The sequence below is a fragment of the Lissotriton helveticus genome, chromosome 5_1 (assembly GCF_964261635.1).
Source record: "Lissotriton helveticus chromosome 5_1, aLisHel1.1, whole genome shotgun sequence".
In the NCBI taxonomy this organism is placed as follows: Eukaryota; Metazoa; Chordata; class Amphibia; order Caudata; family Salamandridae; genus Lissotriton; species Lissotriton helveticus.
The window spans coordinates 580,950,386-580,966,220 of record NC_136065.1 but is presented as its reverse complement, the minus strand read 5'-3'; the positions used below and the strand labels follow the sequence as shown (position 1 = coordinate 580,966,220).

Sequence of the window (15,835 nt, the reverse complement as noted above, 5' to 3'; positions counted from 1 at the left end):
ACCGGTCGGATTGCCGGCCGGGCGGAAAAGGGACTCAATATGGTGGCGGTGCCTTGAAGGCACTGCCATCGATATTAGGATGCATGCCTTTCCATGTTGGAGACTCCGCCATGGAAAGGCATGCAGGAAATCTCTGCGGTGGTCCATTGCAGCCCCCCAGTCCGTGGGGGTGTGGGTGGCTGCACTGGGGGGTACCCATGGTACCCCCATCATTGCAATGCACAACATGGGCATTAACATTGAGGCGGTGCTGCTTAAAGCACTGCCCTCAGCAATATTAATGTTGAGGATGCGCCCGCCAGTGTGGCGGGCGCATCCTACTTTGCATCCTACTTCGGACAGCTGTTTTCATTTTAATTTCACCACTCCTTCCCCGCCCTCCCGACTCCTCCCCCACCGCGTCATTGCCTACATAGGCTCCGCCCACTTCCCCTCAAGAGTAGTCTCAAGCCCTGTGGCAGAGGGCAGAGGGCTTCGCGCTGAGCGCTGGAAAGAGACTTTTGTTTTTAAAACTCCGCTTTACCTGCTCTGCTGATTGCTAGCAGCCTCACTGATCATTCCTTCACCGTCCCGCTGAGTACGAGCGGCGGACGGCTGTTTTCATTTTAATTTCACCACTCCTTCCCCGCCCTCCCGACTCCTCCCCCACCGCGTCATTGCCTACATAGGCTCCGCCCACTTCCCCTCACGAGTAGTCTCAAGCCCTGTGACAGAGGGCAGAGGGCTTCGCGCTGAGCGCTGGAAAGAGACTTTTGTTTTTAAAACTCCGCTTTACCTGCTCTGCTGATTGCTAGCAGCCTCACTGATCATTCCTTCACCGTCCCGCTGAGTACGAGCGGCGGACGGCTGTTTTCATTTTAATTTCACCACTCCTTCCCCGCCCTCCCGACTCCTCCCCCACCGCGTCATTGCCTATATAGACGTCCTTCATGCGTCAGCGCAGCGGACGAGCGCAGCGGGCGCGACGTAGGCGCGCCGGAGTTGCGCCAGAGTTAAGCCCGTCTGCGCCCGTCCGCGGCAGACCGGGGCTAGGGGCTATAACACCTGGTCCCCTTATTCAATATTCATCAGCTGATCTGACATTACTACAAGGCCATTGGCCCCTCGATTCTCGTACCTTCCATCGGATCACCCTTCTGGGCTGTAACTCTCCCTGTCATGCCTGCCCATTGGGCTGCCCTCTACCTCTCGCGTCTCCATCGTCCCCCGCTGTGTCAATTTCCTGTGAATCTCATTCTCCCCCCCTATCTATCGTTTTACTTAATACCAGGTCAGCCATTAAACATCATCAGGAACTTTTCATCCTCTTAGATACTGATAAACCCGACCTACTGCTGCTGACGGAAACGTGGTTCTCTGAAGCCTCCTTACCATCTCTATTGGCTGCCCTCCCCTCGACTTACTACGCTATTCGCGCCGACCGTCCTAGCGGGAAAGCGGGTGGAGGCGTTGCTCTTATTGCCCGTTCTGATCTCCAGTTTCAAGTCCTCCCCTCTCCCTCCCTGGCAGGAATCGACTATTTGGTGGCCTGCTCTACCTCCCTTTCCCCCCACTTAGCCATTGTACTTGTCTACCGCCCTCCCCAACCTACTCCATCTTTCCTCCCGGCTTTTCAAGATCTACTTGGCACCCTGGCGGTCAACTATGCCTCGGCTTTAGTCCTGGGGGACTTTAACTATTGGCCCTCGGACCCCAAGGAGTGCGTTTCGTCAAAGGATTTCTCAGAAACCCTCCTCTCTCTTAATTTCATCTCTCTTGTTCACACCCCTACCCACATTCACGGTCACACTCTAGACCAGGTCTGGTCTCTTAACTGCTCCCTATCTGCACTGTCTGTTGTCCCTTGCACTTGGTCCGATCACTTTTTAATTTCGTTTTCCCTTAGCCTCTGTCTGACCAAGACCCCTACCCACACCAAAAACTCATGGGCTCGCAACTGGGGTAAGGTCAATCTGTCTGATCTTTCGACTTCACTCCTGGCCTCCTCTCCCCCTCTATCGGGACTGGATTCTGCAGCCCAAGCCAAAGCCATTGATTCATGGCTCATGGAAGGAAGCGATTGCTTGGCTCCTCTTCGGCGCACCTCGATTAGGCACCCTAAAGACGCCAATCGGTGGTTCAACAACGAGCTGAAGGAACTGAAGCTTTCGGTTCGTAGGGCGGAACGCAAATGGAGATTGGACTACTCCTCCAACTCCAGGACCCGTTATGTCCATGTCCTGGGGACCTATAAGCAAAGCATTACTGAGGCCAAGAAAGCCTATTTCTCGGCCAAAATTTTGGCGGCCGAGAATCAACCAAAGGAGATCTTTGCCATTACCCACGATCTGGCTTTCTCCGACAGGACCTCACTTAAACCCCCTCCTTCCCAGAAACTCTGTGATTCGCTGAATTTTTATTTTGTCTAAAAAATCACGACAATTAAATCCAACATTCCCCCTCCCTCCTCTTCTTTTGTTGACCCCCTTCCACCCCCTGCCCCAGCCTTTTTGAACTCCTTTCCTCCTCTCTCTGAAGATCTTTTCCTGTCTCTCCTTCCCAAAATTAAGTCCGGTTCCCCTTCTGACATATGCCCGGCACACATCTTACGGCAGATTTATACTGTCTGTCCTTTGCCCCCTCTGGGTTTTCTTAACGACTCACTGGCTCGAGGGGTTGTCACTCCATCGTTAAAAGCCGCTTCCATCGTCCCCATCCTGAAAAAGCCAGGAGCCGACCCCTCTGTGATGGCCAGTTATCGCCCCATCTCCCTTCTCCCCTTTTTGGCGAAGGTGCTTGAGCGACATGTTACATCTGCACTCAGCTCCTTTGCCGAGGAGAATGGGAGGTTGGCTCCGTGTCAGGCTGGGTTTCGGCCTAGGCACTCGACAGAGTCAGTGGTGGTGTCAGTATCAGACACCCTCAGAGAGGGTTTGGACGCAGGCAGATCTCAGGCGCTGGTCCTCCTTGACTTGTCCGCCGCTTTTGACACGGTGGATCATTCCATCTTGCTTTCCCGTGTCAAGGCGGCGGGCTTAGGAGGATCAGCCCTTATCTGGCTCTCTTCCTTTTTGAGGGACCGGACCCAGGCGGTTCATCTTGGGGAGTTTTCAGCTACCCCCTGTCAGGTCCAGTGCGGTGTTCCCCAGGGCTCTTCCCTCTCTCCTTTACTATTTAACCTTTATATCGCTCCTCTCATCTTTGCCCTTCAGCAGCTGGAGGTCACGGTATATAACTATGCCGATGACCTCCAGCTCATCTTCAATCTGTCCTCTACCCCTGACTCTATCTCTAATTTCCAATCTATTCTATCTTTCATCAGGGACTGGATGAACTTCAACCACCTGAAACTCAATCCCGATAAAACGGAACTTGTGGTGACGGGTGGTTGCTCCAGTCCCTGGAATTCTCTCTTTTGGCCCCCTTCCTTTGGTTCTCCTCCCACCCCTGTTTCCTCTGTTAAGACTCTTGGCATTAAGCTAAATGATCAACTTACTATGCACTCCCAGATTGGCTCGGTGGTTTCTTCCTGCTTTCTTACTCTTCGTACTATTCGCTCTGTCTCTCGTTTCTTTTCTTTCCCTGCACTCAAACTAATTATGTCCGCACTGGTCCTGTCCCGCCTGGACTACGGGAACATTTTGTTCAACGGCATCCCTCAGTATAGCCTCCGTAAACTGCAATTAGTGCAGAACCAGGCCGCCCGCCTTGCCTTTGGTCTCCCTAAATTCCACCATACCTCCCCCCTCTTGAAAACCCTCCACTGGCTCCCTGTGCGGGAACGCGCCTTGTTTAAATTAGGCTGCATGGCGTTTCAGGCCAGGACTGGCCTGGCCCCCCTTTTCATATCTTCGGCCATCAAGGCTTATGTCCCTGGCAGAGACCTTCGCTCCTCGGCACAACTGCTTCTAGCAGTACCCCGTTACCGAAAAAAAAAACTGGGTGGTTCAAAATTTTCCACTCTTGCCCCCATGTTCTGGAACTCTATCCCCTTCCATCTTAGGTCCCTTACCCAGTATTCTAGTTTCCGCAAAGCTCTGAAGACCTTTTTATTTTCTCAGGTTCTTCTCTCGTAAGTTCCGCCTGTCTTTCCAGTCGACGTCCTAGCGACTGCTCTTGCCCAGCTGGCTGTTTGCTACTCTAGCGCCAAGAAACCGTCCAGGTGTATGTTGCGCTTGATAAATATTTTAAACTTAAACTTATGGCGGGACAGCTGCAACTTCGGCAGTCAGTCCCGTGCTCCGTTGCGGTGGTGGGCGGACAACAATACTCACTCCTCCATTCAGTTATGTGTCAAACCGCCAACTTAAATGAAGCTGGTTTCACAATCATTGCAAATTATTTCCCAGTATCTAATCTCACTTTACTTGTGGAAATTGCATTACAGTGACCAGGCACCAGCTACAAACTAAACAATAAGAACGTTCAGTTTGAGTATCGATTAATGCACAGCAGTGAATCAGTGAGATACTCCCGAAAGCAATGGAACAAGTCCTTTACACTCCAGTCTCAACTGAATGTCCTGTGTAGTGTTGCTGAATCATACTGCAGCCCACATGGCGTTGGTCCAGTGGTGGCTGCTCCTGGGAAGCAGCAGTGGGGCATGGAGGGAGGAAGAGTGGGAGGAGGGGGAAGTTTAAAAATAAATTCACACCTGCCAGCCAGACGGCCGGCTGGCAGGACGCTGCCTCTTCTCCATCCTCTCCTTCGTTGTCCTGGCTTCTCCTGTTCAAACAGGAAGCAAGAAGCACCGGGGATCCCAGGCTTCCAATAGCCAATCACAACACTGCAATGCAGCGTTGTGATTGGTCTGAGCTATGGGAGACTGGGCATGTTCTCCACCCAGGCTATAATGCAGGCTGGGTGAAGAACATACTATGTGCCATTGGATGTTTGGCCGGCCGTTATGGCCAGCCAAACATTAATGCACACTTAGGGAGTGCAAATCACTCCTCCCCTGCTTTGTCAGCAGAGCAGATCGACTCTCCCCACCAAGACGCCGCAGCCAGAACAAATGAAATGATAATAACGTCCAGCTATTATCATTTTATTTTTCCTTTTTTAATACCGTGAAAAGTAGTGAGGTGACGTTCCTCCGCCTTAGTGGAGGAGCCGCCACTGCGTTGGCCTGCACATACATGATGCTCAGCTTCTGGAAAAATGCAGAGTATCAAACAATGGACCAGACATATCCATATATTTGTTACAATTTGTGTCCAGTCTTTTAGTGACCAGCATTACATTTATGCACTTCAACCTATGTACTAATAGGATAGTACACAGAATTTTGAATCAGAGTGGTTCGCAAACCAATCTACATCTTTCATATTGATAAGGTAGGCCACACAAGGCGACTCACTCCAATTTGCACCAATCACAGGGATGGTGTACTTCAAGGCTCCGCAGAGCACCATGTCTGTGATAGATTTTTAATTTGATTAAATTCAAAAGCATCTCAATTTACTTGAGGAAACAGGGAGCTTTGTGTTTTTGTTAATGTTTTTAAAATGTTTCTCTGAAAGTTGGCAATGTGCCTCCGGACCACTGCCTTCTCCCTTTGAAACATTTTCTACAATTCACAAAGTAGAAGGCAACCCCTTCCCTTGTGTGAATACGTTCCCCCCAACTTGAAAGTCTACTTTTCAATGATTTGCAACCAGAATTCTTGTTGCAACCCATTGCTACATCTGGTACCAATTTGCTATTTGAACGAGACACCAACACCACATCCCTGCAAAATTCCAAATTGGTACCTAGTTGCCATCCCATTTTTTAATTCTATAAAACGCTAATAGTGAGAGATCTTTGGAAAGCCTACAAAAAAGCTATATGAAGCACAAATAGAATCAAGGACAAATCTATTGTGAAGAACTATTTCTGGCTTAAGTCAGTGAAATTCAAAGGAATTATGTTTGTTTATAGGAAAAATAAAGCTGAACTTCATAAGAAGGGTAATGTAGCTGTATGGTCTAGATTCTAGGTCTGATTCCCTAATGTAAATGACACCTTTGACAAAGTGTACACATTTAAGTAAGTTTAGTACTTTTCGATATTCACACATTTGGACTGCAGAGTCCTATGATACTATATATGTGAGCAAATATACAAAGAGGGTGGTGAACAGAAACCTTAGGGTAAATACTTGTAAGCAGTTTTACTCTTCCTAGGAATTTTTAGTGTTTTAAACACAACATTTAAATTGTTTTAAATAAAGGCAAATAAAGTTTTGAGAGTAATCGCTCACACAATGATAAAGCAGCATGTACTAAAAGATCACATGCCTGGAATGTAATAAATTCACAAAGACAACAAAATAGGCAAGTATGTATTTTCAAGTCATCAGTCGCAATATAATATATAAGAACATCTACTTATGATTCTGACTAATTCAAACGCTAGACTTGTTAGCAACCTGGCCTCATAGATCGGATTTGACTCTTGTAGACTGCAATTATAAATCTGAATCTGCCAACCCTTATTTTTTGTTTCTGTACAGTATTCAGTCAAGTGCAAAAGGTGATTGTGAGAGTTGTTTAATTACTTAAAGGTCAGTACCTATCATCATGCAATCATCTTTTGCTTTTTTGGAGATCATGCTCTTTTGATTGAAAGATTTATCACATGTATGGAAGTCGTTAGCAAACAGTAAAAGCATTAAGAAAAAGTAATGAAAGTCTAAAAGCATTTATCTACCTTACTGGTTTTGGTTGGACTTGTGGTTTAAAAGGTCTGCAATTGATCATGGTAGGCTACTTATAAGTTACATCTGTCAAGGACAACGCAGCTCTTTTATTAAAGAAGGCTGGTATTTTACAGCACACACTTGCCTTGTAATGTGTAGCATTGGGAAAGGCCTCACTGACTAATCATGTTTTTACTTTCTGCAAAAAGGGCAACTGTGGCATAAGGTTAAGAAAATCTTGATTGTACTTTTTAAGATGTAGATAATTGTTTGTTCCAGTCGGAACTATGATGAAATCTATTTTTGTATTGCTTAATTTCCCCTTTCGTAATTATTTAAAATAACTACCCATTAAACTGAAATTTGGCCAGTATGGTAATTTATGACAGTCACACATTGATAATTTTCTTCCACCAAAAATAAATATTTTCCTTATTTCTTTTATTTGCGACTTGATAACAATAGGCTTTATGATCACACAAATGAAGCAAATAACAGCAAATACAGCCATGAAACTGGCTTAAAGTTAATAGTCCAATGATTCAGCAATTATAGACTACACTTTGACAACCTAATAGTTTAGATTGTCCAATTCAAATTTATTTTGTGCTTATTTTTCGATTGTCAGCCCAATAAAAGTGGATCTCCCTAGTACCACTGTTATAAGTTATAAGATCAATGTGTTAGCATTAGACATACTGGTCAATTTAGTTCAATACACAATATAATTTATTATGCATGCATTTATTTAAACTGGCTGTAACTTCTCTCTTCTCTTACTGCCAGCTAAATATTACATTACACACTATACACTGGCTTTTACTATCAATCAATAAAATTAACTATGACCCGTTGAGACAGATAAAAGGTGTCCTTGATATTAAATACAAGGCAATTTCCCATATATTAAATGTGGTTTGACAAGATGTGGCAGTAATATTACTGGAAGGCCCAGGGGTAAAAAAAATGAAGACGCTATACATCAGTACACCACTCGCCCCAAAGGCATCAATGTAGCAGGCATCCTCAGTTCCATTAACTCTATTTATTTCCTTGAGTGAAGGGACCAAACTGACAGATTGGCTAATATCTTCCAGTACTACATTCTGAATCTCCTACTTCGACCTTTTCCACCCTAAGGACACAGATTTACATTTATCAGAATTCATTTTGATGCATTCTCAAGCATGCAACAATCATGTGCATTGAATTTTCTTTGCAGGCCTCAAGGAGTCGTAGGCTGTAAGGTGGTGAATTGTCAATATTACCAAACACTTTAGAGAGCAAGTATCCAGTGTTCTTACCTTTGGCAGCAAATCTGTGAAAGTAGATTAAATAAGGTTGGAGTAAGGATACAGCCCCCAAAAGATCACCATGGGTTAAGATTCTTAACAACCCTCTCTAAAGACTTACTTAATTTCAATGAAGGTGCCAGTGTGCAGAAGAAAAGCAATTTCAAGCAGCACTGCTTCCATTTCCTGGCTTCCAGATTTGCTCACATTAATGCTCAATTTACAAGACCAAGGTCAGCCAATAAAAACACAAAATAGCAACTGCATTTTGAACTCAATATGATTTTTAAGGAGCCAAAACGATATTGTGGGCATTCCTTGTCTGATGCTGAAATAACAAATTATTTACCTCCACCCGGGACTCAAACGTTTTGAAAACTATTTGTGAAAGCATTTTTCCAAATTGACTGCAGGAGTTAATTGTCTATAGCTAGAAAGGTTCCTTCTTGAAACCCTTTGTAAATGAGGACTGCAGGTTCACTTTCAAAGAGTTAGGAATCATCTTACAAACTGCTTTAAAAACAACATGTGCATGTAAGACTATAGCCAATCATTCATAAGCATAGAGTAGAATTTATTTGGTTACTCAGGGCCTGATTATGTGTTTGGCAGTTTGAGAGCAGGCTGCCATGCCAGCGCCTTGGACCACACCACCAAACTCGACTGCCGACCTCCCACCAGATCAGACGTTTTCTCCTGGTTTGGCGAGCGGTGCTTAGACAGTCCCAAGCAGGTGCTAAGTATGGCGTCGCCGTGCGACCGCCAAATAGCAGAAGATACAATGTTGCCCAATGAATATACTCTGGAGGTCAAAGTTGTTTACCCATTATTCACCACAGCTAAATCTTTTTCTAAGTTTAAACGGTCTATTTCCCGTATTCTCTCTGCGGCTTCTTGTTGGGAAATCTTCAACAGTACATTATAGGCAGCATAAATGCCTGCATATATGAAACGTTTCTGACATTGTTTCCTAGGTCCTAGTAAAAGTCCCTAAGATCCATGTCTTGTGAGAGTAAAGATAAGTGTTGTTTCACATCTGCAAGTGTTGAGATTTCTAGCCATTCTAGGCACAACTTCCCAACACTATAGGATGTCACTACCCCTGGATGTTCTCTCTGTACATAACGTGGATCTGGCCTATGCATACTGAGTCCCTTGGTGATATGGCATGTGTTTGTGTCTAAAGGCCAAACCACCCACTCCTTCCGATTTGGGCCTGATCTATTGTACTTTAGTACATCATCAATTGTTGCCCCTTCCTTTGAAGAATAATTCTGCCACCCCTGAAAATTTTGGAGTGTTCAGATTCTTTATCTTGGCTGTTCCAAGACAGGATGTCTGTTGTACAGTATGATTTAAAAATATCATCTGCTGTGGAATGAGGCATGCTCTAAATATTGCCTCCGTACCCTGGACTTGCCAGTTACTTGAACCCCAAATCGATTTTGAGTCAATTTCGTCTTTCCATAGGTTGTAACCCTGTTCAGACAATTGGGCCAACAAGGAAGCAGAGTAAATCTGTTTAGTGTTTGACAACATAATTTTCAATGCTGATTTTGGTGCAACCTTATACTAAAATAAGGCTGTGTCTGTGGTGTTTAACCCTGAAAAGTATGCACATTTCTGTGCAAACATTTGTGAACTACTTTTTGGTGGTGTTGGGCAATGTTACCACTGATGGTACTCAAATACATTTCTAGGTGAAATGGATTTGTGCAGGAAATGATGACCAAAATGTTGTTAACAGTACAATTTGTCATGGTCTGATGAACCCTCTAACATTTCATTATTAGAAAATGCAGCAGTTTTCTCTAAATCAGACAACATGCTATTTACTGTTTCAGTGTCCTAATCATCAGAAAATTTACTAGAGGTAATGAAATCACTTAATGAGATTTTAAATACATGATTAATTTTTAAAGGTTTGGTCGGTTTGAATATGTTGAAATAAACCTTGTCTCATACTATACCATTGGGTATAGGAACAGTGTTATACTTGTCCCTGCTGCCCAGCATAGAATGTGTGATGCAAGAGCTTGTTAGAATGTTCTGTGTGGATGTCTGGCAGTTGAATGTGGGCTGAGTGGCAGGAGGCCACTCCAGGTGGGGTTTCTCCTTCTACTACTTGACTTACCATCTTACCTGAATAAAGGAGCATCAAAAAAGTATATGGACTACGTAGCTTTTATTTATAACATTTTTGGCGACATTTTGGAGAATCTACAGCGTGCAGAAAAGAGCCTATCTACAAGAGAAATAAGGAACCTACTAGGAGAAAAGAATTTCAACCTATGAAAAGAAAAATCAAGGTAACGAAACAGAAATAGAGGACTTACAAGACAAGGTAAAACGCTACCATTTTTACTCTATTTGGCACTACTAAACCCCACCAGTGACCCTGTAATCGGTCGCCCTAAGAACTAAGAGTGCCAAATTAAGCATACATGTTTAAGGAGAAGTCATCTTTACTGGCGTTATAATTAGAGAAGTGTGTCATTTTCTGCTGCCTGCTCATGTTTGAACTGGAGCTGTGCTGAGGAGTGGAGCGGCAAGCTGTTACTGAGAGCAGCAGATAGAAGTGCGATGTGGCAGAAAGGAGCTGAGAGAAGAGAGGCCTTTGATAACTGGAGCATAGATCAGCTGGTGTAATCTGAGGAACAGCTGTGTCGAGGTGAGAGCCTGCTGCCAGCATGTGTGCTTTCTTCAACGTTTATCTGAGTCACTGAGAACAAATGAGTTGCCCAATGTTTTAAAGAATTTTCACCCTGCGTGTCAGAATTTATCTGCATGTAGTGGGATTATGGACTTGAAACCGGATACCTAACTTCTTTGGAGATCGGGAAGAAACAGCCTCTGTTATTTGTTGCACGCAGCTCAGGATTAATGTTCATTTAAAATTGAGTTTGCGGAAGTTTGTGGGAGGCGGCACACAATTGGATATGTGGACAACCAGCGCTGGAATTAACTTCTAAATAAACATTGGTTTATTACACAGAGGTTGATACTTTTTATTTTAAGGTGCGCAGTACTTCGCACTTCAACTGTCATCCTATTTTTGAACACAGCGCGAGCAATGTAATGCGCTTGGAATCTACCTTTTGTCTTCGTTCTGACGTTGTGGGAGGCTGGCGATGTCAATGACGCTTTCTCACATTTGTCAGGCACCTGCGTGCCGAGAGCCACCCGATGCGACGTGGTATGCGTGCCACCATATTGGTGCCGACGTCGCATTGCATCGCATTAGTCTTTACAGTCTGTGTAATCATCACCATGGGAATGTTCGTTTGCGGCAGATACAAGGCTTTTGGGATATGCTTTGAACATTGCAGCACAAAGGACTGGCAGAAAGTAACCCTTTTAAAACATGCAAGCCGTTTTTGGGAGATGTCGCGAACTTTGGAGTTTGTTCGTTTTCATATGGCTTGTGCTCAGATACCGACTGGACATTGCAAGGAGTTTACAGATACCGGCAGATTAAGGAAAGACATTTCTACTTCTATGAAAACCTCGGGTGAGAGATCGCTCATCAGACCACGAGACTGTTTATAACATTATTTTTGCTGGTCATTGTAATGTTATTTTGTGTGTGGGTTTAAGTTTAAACTGGAGTGTAAGGTCTGGACTCATGTATGTTACACTGAGTTCTCATCCTTGAGGAGGTCATATTGTTGGTGTATTTTGTCCTGTGGTGACAGTTAATTCATGGTGTGGTTGGAGTTCCACTCTTAGATATTTTCATGGAGTTTGAGGGAGCTTGGAGTTCCACTTTTAGATATTTTCATGGAGTTTGAGGGAGCTTGGAGTTCCACTCTTAGATATTTTCATGGAGTTTGAGGGAACTTGGAGTTACACTTTTAGATATTTTCATGGAGTTTGAGGGAGCTTGGAGTTCCACTCTTAGATATTTTCATGGAGTTTGAGGGAGCTTGGAGTTCCACTTTTAGATATTTTCATGGAGTTTGAGGGAGCTTGGAGTTCCCACTTCTGGTTGTTTTCACCTCTACGTGGAATATGTGGGAGCTTGGAGCTCCATTTTTTGGTTGCTTACTAGTCTTTATATTTGACATTAGTGATGTGAAGGTTGTCTCTTATCTAAGTGTTGTACTGTTACGCCGTGAGTTGGGACCTTATTGCCTCTTACTGACCTGGCCAGTCGGTTTGTTTGGTTTCTGGGTTGAGTATGTGATGCGTGGGCGTGATAGTGTGTTGGTTATTTCGTTGTGCGAGTACTGTTTGTTTAAGGAAGAGAGAAGGTGGTGTGAATGTTATTTATTAGTTTGCGTGATTGGTTTGAGAAGATGTTAAAATTGCTAATCCTATCTGATTTTACATTTATGTTGAAATTGCGTGATGTGACTTGTGATCTCACTTACTCTCCGCAATTTCTATTCATATCTCTCGTTCGTCAAATTAAAGAAGGGAGATGTGTTATACTTGTCCCTGCTGCCCAGCATAGAATGTGTGATGCAAGAGCTTGTTAGAATGTTCTGTGTGGATGTCTGGCAGTTGAATGTGGGCTGAGTGGCAGGAGGCCACTCCTGGTGGGGTTTCTCCTTCTACTACTTGACTTACCATCTTACCTGAATAAAGGAGCATCAAGAAAGTATATGGACTACGTAGCTTTTATTTATAACAAACAGCTGTCATGTTCACTGATGACATGTCTCTTTGTTCACGATGTGATGATGGATGTGGCTTCAGTAGGATGTTGACCTTTTGGGCTGTGGAACCTTGTTGAAGAAAGTTTCCATTGATAAGCATACTAAAAGTCAATACTAAGCCTAACCAGAAAAGAAAAAACAATATCCCAGAATTTACCCAGAGTTCAATCCAAGGTGATACCAGGTATGTCTTTTGAAGAAAGAGAAAAAAGTTCTCTAATTCTTGTTTGAATGGTGTTTTGGCTGGCGTCATATCCAGCTCGCTTGGATCCAGGGAAAACGTATCAAAGTTAATGAAATAGCCAGAAGCTGTTCAATCAATTGTATGAATTGCATCAGGATTAGTTGAATTGTCATTTTCCTCTCGACGAGGCATGTTGATGTAGACTTCTGTATTCGGTCTAATTGCAACTTGTGAATTATTCTGATTTTCATTTTGAATTTTAATGTCTGGTTCAAGTGGAACAAATTCCATAGCATTGTTGCTTAGTCCTTCATTCCTTACAGGTGGATCTTCAAACGTGATGAGTCTTTCTGTTTGAACTTCTTGGATTGCAGCTAGAGCAGGGCGTCTGCTACAGCGGAGTCCACTAGGCATACTGTTTAGTATCGGACTAATAGTGTGGCTTGATCAAGTCGATCAAGACAAATCTTGTCTCCTTTTTTCTGGCAAGAGGCGGGGGCAGCACAGTTCTTGTTCTGGGTACTGCAAGGACTGGTATAGGTTTTCTGTAAGAGGGTCCACATTCCTTTTTGTCCGCAATTTTCTCTCTGACAAGATCCCCGACTTTTGGGATCCAGACAGGTCTTGCCGTGACGACCTTGACTTCCTCAGTGGCGGTCTCCTTTAGATGGACATCTTTAAAAATATTAATTGGTGCCACTGCCTCCAAGCTAATCTCGGATTTGGGAATCACCCTTTACTCCTCTTCTAATTTAAATCAGGATATGCCACAAGAAATGCCTCCCAAGTTGGCATCCCAAGCCAAAGTTTGTTCTATTAAACTCCCACCGATCGGCACTCATTCAGCGTTGCCACAGTCAGTTGAAGTGCAAACACGGGATGAGGGTCGGCCAGGTCCAACTTTCAGGCAGAGCGAGACTGGAGGACTTAACCCTGCAGACGGTCAATATATTACATCTTTATGTGGTATTCGGAAAAATGTTAAAAGAACATTTCATCTCCCGCCAGATGCTACACCATATGTCATTGTACAGAAAAATGTTCCAACTCTGCCAGCAGATAAAGAGGACGACTGGAAGCAGCTTAAGAATAAAACTGTTCACTGGTTGGCAAAAACTTCGGATTGGACCAGTAGTAGTGAATTGCACTACAACATAAATAACGGGTGTCATGGGTGGGCTCACAAGTAAAAACAGATTCAGGGGACTGTATTGTTGTCAATTTTAGGGACAGGTGCCTGGTCCACTGGCTTATGGATAGGCTCTCCTGGGTTGGGAACGGGAGGAGTCCTATTGAGGCAGTTCCCTTGGGGTATTTTTATAAACCAGAAATAAAAGAGGCCCACTCCCTGAACATACAGCTGCTAATGTGTCATCGGTTTTTGCTATTCCAACTTTTAATATTTTTTCTTCATTAGATTATGTAGACCGACTGTTTTCTCACGGCAGGGTCTTGCCTGGGGAAAATTGCGGTCCATCACACATATTGGCTAAAATTCAGATGCAAGGGATGGTTAACTCATTGCCATACGTTGTGAGCATGACAGATAGTGATTGCTCTGTAGGCAATTTTCCTAAATCCTACAATGTCATTCCCAGAGAAGAAATGCCTAATGTTTATGCGTGTGGTTTGGATGACTCTGTTTCCCCTGTGAGTCCTTATTTAGCTTGTTGTACCTCCCATGTACTACCAGAGAGCACTGCATTATCATCTAATGTTTTGCTGTGCGGAGAGTTGGAATCTCATGTGGCATTAGGGACACATGGCTCAAAGAGGGCAATGTTTCATCTTTGTCTTCTTTAGAGGACGGGCCCATTGGTCCAAATATCTTGACAATTTGTGGTAGTCTTATCTGGAATATCGCAGGTTTGTCGCATAAATTAGCAATCAAGGATTGGGTCGCTTTTATCGAGAACTACAGCATAGTATGCTTTCGGGAGACATGGTTGGGAGATATTGTCCACATAAATGGGTTTTATTCGATTTATACCCCAGCTATGGTTTCCTTGGGCGGACATGCTAAAGGAGGCTTATTAACACTGATCTCAACAACAATGAATTGCAGGTTAGGCAAGATTAAGTGTGATTCATCTCATTTTCAGATTATTAATATTTCCCTTAGGCGAAACCTGACATTGATACTTGTAAATTTCTGTCATAATAATTTTAATGTTAGAAATACAGGTATTGCTTTAGAGTTGGAATATGCTTTGTCAAATCACATTGATGAGTTAAAAACGGATTTCATAGTGTTGTGGGGAGGTGATTTTAATTGTAAATTATGCCCTCTTTCAAAACTTGGGGCTTGCCACTTGGTACCTGGAGATACAGTGGATAGTTGTCATTTTAATCATAATCCATGAGGGAATATTTTTAACTTAATATTAAGATTTTCCCTTTTTCCTACCGTGGAACTTATGGATTCTTTAGAAACTGATTTAGTAACAAGAGTACAATGGGAGAGGCCAAGGCACTTAAATTCATTTTATTGCTTTTATCTGAGTATTTTAAATCTCCCGCCCTGGTTTTTACCATCCATAAAATTCATTATAGTGATCACTATCCCGTTCTCTTTCGAGATGGGGATTGAAACTGATGTGAAACCTGTACACCTATTAAGTCAGGCCCATTAATCTATGATAACAATAAAGGGCTACTTAGGAAGTGGTCCACTATAAATCCTGATAGGGTCTTACATCAAATTATAACAACTAACTTGACTCATGTTCTAGATTGCCTGGAAGATAGTATAAATCCATTAGTCATGGTAACATCTTTCATGGCAATAGGTGAGACTGTAAATGGCACATTAATTAAAGATTTTAGGTTTAGGCCACCGAATAACAAAAGGTGGTTTAATGACAACTACACCCATTGTCATAATAAATTAATTAATACATTGAAAATAAAACCCCGAAATGTAATAGAGGTAAAACAGTTACGCCTAGATTATAAGCAGGCACTACAGAAATGCAAGCTAGAAATTAGGCATGAAGCTTGGGAGCAACTGCATATAGCCTGCCAGAGCAGAGATTCC

The 15,835-nt window shown here is 43.5% G+C and overlaps 1 protein-coding gene across 1 annotated transcript in view; it reads right to left on the bottom strand.

Moving 5' to 3' along the window:
* The window catches only part of SLC16A12 (solute carrier family 16 member 12), a 1,078,196-nt gene that overhangs the window by 706,742 nt on the left and 355,619 nt on the right, over positions 1 to 15,835 (bottom strand). The window lies entirely within an intron of this gene.